This window comes from Peromyscus leucopus, unplaced genomic scaffold (assembly GCF_004664715.2).
Source record: "Peromyscus leucopus breed LL Stock unplaced genomic scaffold, UCI_PerLeu_2.1 scaffold_1139, whole genome shotgun sequence".
In the NCBI taxonomy this organism is placed as follows: domain Eukaryota; kingdom Metazoa; phylum Chordata; class Mammalia; order Rodentia; family Cricetidae; genus Peromyscus; species Peromyscus leucopus.
This window is the reverse complement of record NW_023504269.1, coordinates 4,190-12,211: the sequence shown is the minus strand read 5'-3', so window position 1 is coordinate 12,211 and position 8,022 is coordinate 4,190. Positions and strand designations below refer to the sequence as shown.

General features: G+C 43.9%; 1 long non-coding RNA gene across 1 annotated transcript; it reads right to left on the bottom strand.

Moving 5' to 3' along the window:
- Positions 1 to 679: 679 nt before the first annotated feature.
- Positions 680 to 7,811, bottom strand: LOC114686233. The gene is made up of 5 exons (XR_003733559.2): positions 6,982 to 7,811; positions 4,572 to 4,611; positions 2,027 to 2,286; positions 1,451 to 1,536; positions 680 to 901 (listed from the first exon to the last, which is right to left on the bottom strand). It is a non-coding gene; the product is annotated as an uncharacterized LOC114686233 (long non-coding RNA).
- Positions 7,812 to 8,022: the final 211 nt, after the last annotated feature.

The window sequence follows — 8,022 nt, the reverse complement described above, 5'->3', positions numbered from 1 at the left end:
CGCCCCACATCAAAAAACAACCCCTCTAAAAGTTGTGTGGAAACTTACAATCTTCCAATCCAAGGAGGAAGGAAAAAAAAAAAACCTGCAATTGGGGAACAGTTGAACACAGGTGACAGAAAAGGACATGGGAGATACACTCAGGGTTAAAGTTTAATTAAGTGGAGATAGAGTGACTGGGAAAAGGAGATGGTGGGCGGGAGTGGATTAGCCAAAACTAGGATCTATAAAGAAGCCTTGTCGTGGTTTGAATGAGAGTGACCTCATAGACTCATATACTTGAATGCTTGGTTCCCAGTTGGTGGACTGTTTGGCAGACTGAAAGGTGTAGCCTTGTTGGAGGAGCTCTGTCACTAGGGGCGGGACAGGCCCTGTCTCTCATTCTCGGCCTCCATCTTATAGACGATGTAAGTTCTCAGCTACTACTTCAGTGCCATGACTGCCTGCCTACCCACCTGCCACCATGCTATCCACCATGACGGCCATGGACTAACACTCTGAAACTGTAGGCAATTTCCCAATTAAATGTTTTCTTTTATAAGTTGCCTTGGTCACAATGCCTCTTCATAGTGATAGAACAGTAACTAAGACAAGCCTTTTGGAATCCACTGGCTTGCAAGCTGATTTTATATATATAGTATATTTTAAAATATACTCAATTGTATATTTTAAAATGATTTAAATATTGTTTTGTTTTATACCAATAAATAAACTGGACTGAAAATCTTGCTCGAGTCATTAAATAACTGCAGCACAGGGCTGATGGTGGCTTACCAAGTGAAACCAGGTTCTTCCAGTTTTCCAGCATTACCTTCCTGTACAGAGTTCTTTGCAAAGGATCCAGCAAAGCCCACTCCTCCTTTGTGAACTGCACAGTCACATCTTCGAAGGACACCAGCTCCTAAATCATTCATACATCACAGCTTAGCCAAGGACCCCATCAAAGACAATAGAGAGCCCAAGATGGTAGACCCATAGACGAAAATCCAGAGCAAAAGATGTTAGGCACGTTGAATTCTATCTGCCTCAGATTTTGAGCTTTGTATCCTGGCTCTTCTCAGGTCTACTGCCCTACCTCCCAAAGTCCCTTTCTTTTTCCACTAAGACTTGAACTCTCATCTCCTGGGGCTAAGCACAAGCCTGGCACAATCCACAAAGGGGAGAGACAACTGTTACATGAATGAATAATTTCCCCATGCTGTGATAAACTATGAAAAAAAGACAGTCAAACTTTTAGTTGACTGCACCACAAGCTCTTAGGAAGTGTATGTCATCCTTAGAGCCTCTGGAAGGAGCTTAGAGAATACAGTGAATATTGATGCAACAGACATTTTCTGGGGTGTCTCTGAGCCTTGCCAGATGCCTGGGGATTCTGCTTGGAGTGTATAAGTCTTTATAGTAACAAGTTTTATGCAAGGAATGACTTGGAAAAAATGAAGACCCGACTCACCTCTATCAAGTTTGTCAAGAACTCATTGGCCAGCCCTTCCCCTGTGTGTCCTTTCTCGGGAGAGAGTGGGTACAGAGAAGACTGAACTGGAGAAGAAGAAATAAATCATGAGAATCCAGGACATCCTAGGATGCTCTGAGGTTTACTTATTCACCCGAGACTGGCAATATACCACCACCCACACTTAGAGCATGCATATTCACATGCACACACATAGCACCTTCTTCTACCCCTGCACGGATACTTAGTCACAGCTTTCATAAACACGGCATAACCTTGTCTCAGCTTAGCTAAGATTCAGAGTACCTGGGTCCGACTGCCTATGAGGAAGAGAACATTTACTCCAGGAACAATTAAAGGTATAATTCAAAAAAGACCATATAATCATCATGAAGACGACAGTTCCAACACCTAGCAGCTACATCCTGTTCTAAGAGCTATCTATTATATCTAAGGACTACTGGGCTTCACTCCTGTCTTTCCTGCTAGGCCTGAGCCTCCTCAATGGCTACCCACTTTATGAACACGGGGACTTTTGAGTCTTACTGTAAAGGCTGCTAGGACCCAATGACTTACCATGTATCAGAGGAATAACAGCTGCTGCCATCCCGACTCCAACACCAGAGTTCCTGAACACGATGCTGTAGATGGGTCAGATATACTTCTGCCTCCCACAGACACCAAGGGCAGCACCCTGGCATCAACAGAAGATAGGAAGTCTCCCCAGCCACTCTCCTTCCCAGGGGTGCTGAGGATGCGCCCTTTTCAGCTTGTCCATCTTAGCCTTCTTAACATGTACATCCCACACTGGACCTCTGTCCTGCATGGCAGGTTGTCTGTCTAGGGAAGAAAAAAGGTCTGTTTTCCCTCTGCTTCCATATCACCAGCAATAAGAATTCTCCCCACTTCAAGCAACACAGAAATTCTGAAGTCCTCACCAGCTGGACATCTACTAATTCCATCTACTTCTGGCACAATCTGCTTGAATACACTATCAGGCTTGAATATTCACGGGCTGCAGGATCAGTTCCCAGAGTGCTCCTATACCCCAAATTTAGACGCCAGCTGTCAGCCCTAAGTGGGCTTCCCTATGTTCTTCACCTGGTGGCTGAAAACTGGGGCTCCTGTGATTCCTTTCTTAGGTTTCATTAATTTGCTTAAAAGGTCCACACAACTTCAGGAACAATTTCTTTATTGGTGGAGTGCAGCCATTTCTGTCTTAGCTTGTTAAAACTCAGATTTCTTTTTCTTTCTTTCTTTCTTTTTTTTTTCAATTGGGGTGAATGCTGGAAGATGAGAAGCAGAACAAGCCACAGCTACTGTACCTCGCCAGTTCCTCAGCTGATCCTGTTTCCTCAGACTGGATGCCTCTGAGTCCTTATCTAAATGAATCTCAGCTGAACTGCTGCTCAAAAGCCTGAAAGCTTAACCAGCCAAATGCTTCTAGTTCCTGGTCTTCATGCTTATATACCTTTCTGCTTTCTGCCATCACTCCCTTAGGATTGAAGGCTTACTTTCTGGCATTAAAGGTGTGAGTCACCATGCTTGGCTGTATCCCTGAACACACAGAGATCCAGGTAGATCTCTGCCTCTGGAATGTTAGGATTAAAGGTGTGAGTGCACCATTTTCTAGTCTCTGTATCTAGTGGCTGTTCTGTTCTCTGACCCCAGATAAGTTTATTAGGGTACACAATATTTTGGGGAACACAATACCACCACACTAGGGGCCAAATGTAGATGTAATGGTCTTATTAAATAAGAAACACAGAGCCAAATGCAGAGTTAAAAGCCCAAGAGGTCAGAGTAGTAGCTAAGAGCTGATACTAAAAACCCTTTCTTACCCTTTGCTGCCACAAACTCACAGATTTCTAAGGAGGCTTATTAAGATTCTGGAAATTTTAAAGGGAGGCTCCTTAAAGCATGAAAAGTAAACAACTCAGGAGACCCTGATCCATAAAACTGATCAGATTCACAAGGCCCCTGTCTCCTCAAAGTAATATAAGCAGTAAGAACTGCTGAGGAGACAGAGACCAACCTAGCTGCCTGAAGAGGGTCAGACCAGCTAAGCTGCCTGGATGAGATATTCTCTGACCTGTGGAACCGCCTGCAAGTAGTGCATTGAGTTCCAGGTTTCCAGTACCAGTGAGTAACCACCGATGTTGGGGTGGTTTTTGGTGATGCACCCACTCTTGATGGCCCCATGCATCTTTTTCCTTTAAGTTCTCCATCTTGCCACCCAAGCCAGAGAGCATCCTCCGTGGTGAAATAATCTTATCCCTAAGTATGTTCTGTTTCTAGTTACTGTTCAGTCTGCTTCTCTATACCAGCCAATCTTTCTCATGTCTGTTTCACTCTTGTCCTATTTGCTCTCACGTAGTAACACCTACTGTCCACCACTTCCATCTCTGAAGCAATACTCCTGAATCAATGACGTTCACTATAACAGAGGCACAAACTACTGTCACCGGACACTATTTCCCATCTGTTCCACGAGTAAAACCATAGGTTGCAGCCTTTGCTGAGGAAACAAGGAAAAGCTTTTTCACACACAGCTGGGCATAGCTCTTATGAAATTAATCTGGCCAACATTAGACGAAGAAGCATAAACTTTCAGTATTTATCCTTTCAATCCCATTTCTAAGAATTAGCTCAATGATATTCAAAAACCAAAAGACTAGGGTAAGATCACTGACTGTACTTATAATAGCAAGTAATTAAGATAATCACAAACAGTCCTGGGGAGATAGCTTAGCAGGTAAAGGCACTTGCTGTCAAGCCTCACAACTCTTCTTGATCCGAGGGACCCACACGGTGGAAGATGAGAACTAGCAAGCTGTCCTCTTACCATACACTATGGCACATAATACACACACACACACACACACACACACACACACACACACACACACAAATATAATAAAATAAACACAGCCCACATAGAAGGAGACCCAACTTTTGCAAGCTGTCCTCTACTTCCACAGTAGCACATGTAAAAATAAATAAAAGACTAATAAAAATTAAAAAGAAATAACTACAAATGATCATCAAATGGGAAAGGTTAAATAAAACTGTAGGCGACCTATGTAATAACACAAAGCAAGAAAAAAATATAAAAACAAACCTGAAAACATCTGTAGGTACTGACAGAAATTATCTTCAATCTAAGTGGAAAAAATAAATCAAGATATCAAGAAAGTGGTATGTGTACACATGATGTTTCTTTTTTAGAGGAAGGGGAGGTCTCCTTTCTCTGAGATTCACACCATAAAGCAGCTTCTTGGGGTTTAATTGATTACTAATGCATCTCAAGCAAAGCAGTGTAGAGTATATGGGGCAGGGATAGAGTATAAACACTTAAGGAGTTTGGACAATGTGACAAAGTGGATTTACAGGGATTCTTTGGCTCTTTGGAAGACAGATTTATAACTCTTCTCATTCCCCAGTTCTAATTTACAGCACCTACTTTGCAGAAAGAATTCTGATGCTGTAAGGTGGAAACACTGAATCAGGAGATACCCTGGAACACTTGGATTGTATTGGCGTACAGACAGAGGAGTCAGAATCTGAGATCTGACGATATAAAGCATAGGAGTGAACAAAGGGAAGGGAGGTAGGAAGGGAGATATGAGCAGCAAGAGATGGGGGGGGCGACAGAAAAAGAGAGAGGAAGTGACAGAGATAGAGACAGGATGAAAGGCAGACAAACCCAGAGCCAAAGAAAGCTGAGGATGCCTCCTTGTTGGTTTTAAAAGTGGAGGAAGATTGCCACGGATAGTGGTGCATGCCTTTAAGCATTCAGGAGGCAAAGGCAAGAGGATCTGTGAGTTCGAGGCCATCCAGGGCTCTATAGAATAAAACCCAGGGGTGGGGTCGGGGAGAGCAAAGGGGGATGGAGGAGAGAACCACAAGACCAGGAATGTGGAAGGTTTGTGTAACATGGAAAAGGCTTTTTAAAAAGCTCATAGGAAAGCTGCCTGAGGCACTTAGACATCGAGCAAATGACGTCTCTGTGCCATCTGAAGCCACTGTTTACAGTGATCTGAGATACCAGGCACCATTAGCTTGCAACCCAATTACTACTCCTTTCCACATGGCTCTGCTGTCTCCTTAGACTCGGTCCTCAATATTCTCATCTCTACCGTCTTTTCTGTGGGCATGTACACTCCATAGAGATAGGACAAAGTCTGTTTGGGGCCTCCTGCGTCAGGCCCAAGGCTCAGCTCTTCAAAGTGACCAACTGTCCTAGATTGTCTGGGACTGTTCTGAATCTTCGGGGTCCTCTGTCCTAGAAAACTCTCAGCCTTGAATAAATGAGGGTCTTGATCGTTCTAACTTGTGCAATCATGAATATCAATTATACAATAACCAAATATTCCCTTAATATGATTACAGGAATGCTAAAATGAAAATTGGCAGGAGTAGGGATATGGCTCAGTGGCAGAACACTTGCCTAACTTGTCCAAGACAAGTGTTTGATCCCCAGCCCTGGATAAAAGAAATCAAACACATGTAGCTAATAAATATCTTCCATATTATAAAAGATCATACTGTTGTTTCAGAAATGTTAAATTCCTATTAGGAGGCAAGGTAGGAAGGAAGGACAGCCTTGTATCTTACTATTTAATTTGAAAGTTGTTCTCTGATACTCTTCCAAATGTTTCCAATTCTTATCAACATTTAGTAGCTAGTCTATTCAATTTTAGATTTCTATTACTAACAAAGAATTGCAGAGCTTCTTTTTCATAATGCTTTTCATAATTTTATAATGCTTTTTCATAATTCTTTTATTCTGAAACTTCATGAGGATGTACAGGTGTTTAGAAGTCATATGGAATGACTTCTGAAGAATGCCACTGAGTAGTTCTAGCATTTACAAGGAAGACTTTTAAGTGCTAAAAAGACACATAAATATCTCACATATGTGTGCTTAATATAAAATCCTGAAAATTTCAGTGCTATGGTACACAAGAAAATTCTACATTTATGTGCTTATTCATATTCATGGTTAATTATGCTTATTTCATATAATTTGCATTTCGTAATAATGTACGAAATAACTACATTTACTTATTACACACCTTAGTATTCATCCCTTGAATATACACCCATCAAACATTGATACAGCTTCTTCAGATAACCCTCATTCTTAAGTGGTTGCATCCTTAGAGTTACAACCCGTTACTAGCAAAAGAAAAGCCCTATAGAAGTTCCATACTGCAGGGTCGGCTGGAACTCCATTGCTTCACATTCTACATCATATTCATCTGGTTACATGAAATTCATAGATTAATGAAGGGAAGTGTTCACTGAGGCGTTTTCAACCCCACACTGAGGTTTCAACACAAATCTGTTTGAACGATTTTTTTTTTTAACTGAAAAAAGAAAAAAGGCATAAAAATCGATGCTGAGGCCTTTTACAGAAAGCAAGAGTTATGATAGGAAAAAACAAAACTCCATACCCGCCCTCCACCTGTGTTTACGAATTTAACTTGTAATAGGAGCCCAGCCTATGGCAGGGAAGACGGAATTACCTGATCTCTATGCAGGCACAAGCTCAAAAGGGCAGGCAGAAGATGAGGTGATGTGTCTATTTGATTGCGCAACTTATTTGACTGGAGAGCGATCTTCCAGTGACTCCATGGGCGGTAAACCTGCCTTGTCGCTTAGAGTTACTAAAAGTGACAGGACTGAGCTTCACAGAGCTGAAGGATTTCCACGCCCAGCACTACCGCTAATTTGCACTGCTTGCGCCTAGCTCTACAGGACCCAACATAGCGTCCCGGGCCTCCACCCGCCGGCTAACAGTAGCTCTGTCCGCCCGCCTCACTCTGGGAGAACAAAAAGCGCCTCCAGAGCTGTGAAGTGCAAGAGCTCGGGATTCATCTCTGGGCTACGGAAGGGGCCTGAGGCCTTCCGGGAGGAAGCAGGAGTCCGGGACTCCCTGCCGAGGACGCTGGCGGTCAGAGCTCCTTCTCAATACGACCGAAGCCCATTGTGCACACACGACATCGCCCCTCCCAGCGGCCCAAGGCGTCCACCGAGAGGAAAAACTACACCAGCTCCCAGGATCCCGCTTCCTTCTTCAGTTCCGCCCTGCGCTTCCACTTCCGGCCCTGTGCGGGCCGCTTCTCAGTTCACTTCCGCCCAAAAGTTTGTCCGGTTTTCAGTGCGGGGTCGGAAGGCGGATTTGGCATCCGAGGATTCTCGTAGATTGGAACTGTTCTTCCCAGTTTGCTTCTTGACTCTGTACACAGTTGGACTTCGGGATAGGCAGCCAAGGAGACCAGGGGCGGTTCCGGTGGCGGGGCACTGTTGGAGGAACAGAACCTGGGCATGGGAAGAGCTAAGCTTGGCGGGCCGGGTTAGATGATGGGGGAGTGGGGGGTGGGGGAAGAAATGGTTCGGAGGGAGTGGCTGCGGTGGGGATTAGTTCCGGCAGGATGATAGGCACAGACTCCCCTGGAGGGAGTGAACTGAGTTGACTGGGTGGAGATTAGTTTTAGGGGTGGCCAATGGTAGTGTGGGGTGTGAGATAGGCTTGCTGTGTCCCAAGGAACAGGGATTGGAATTGC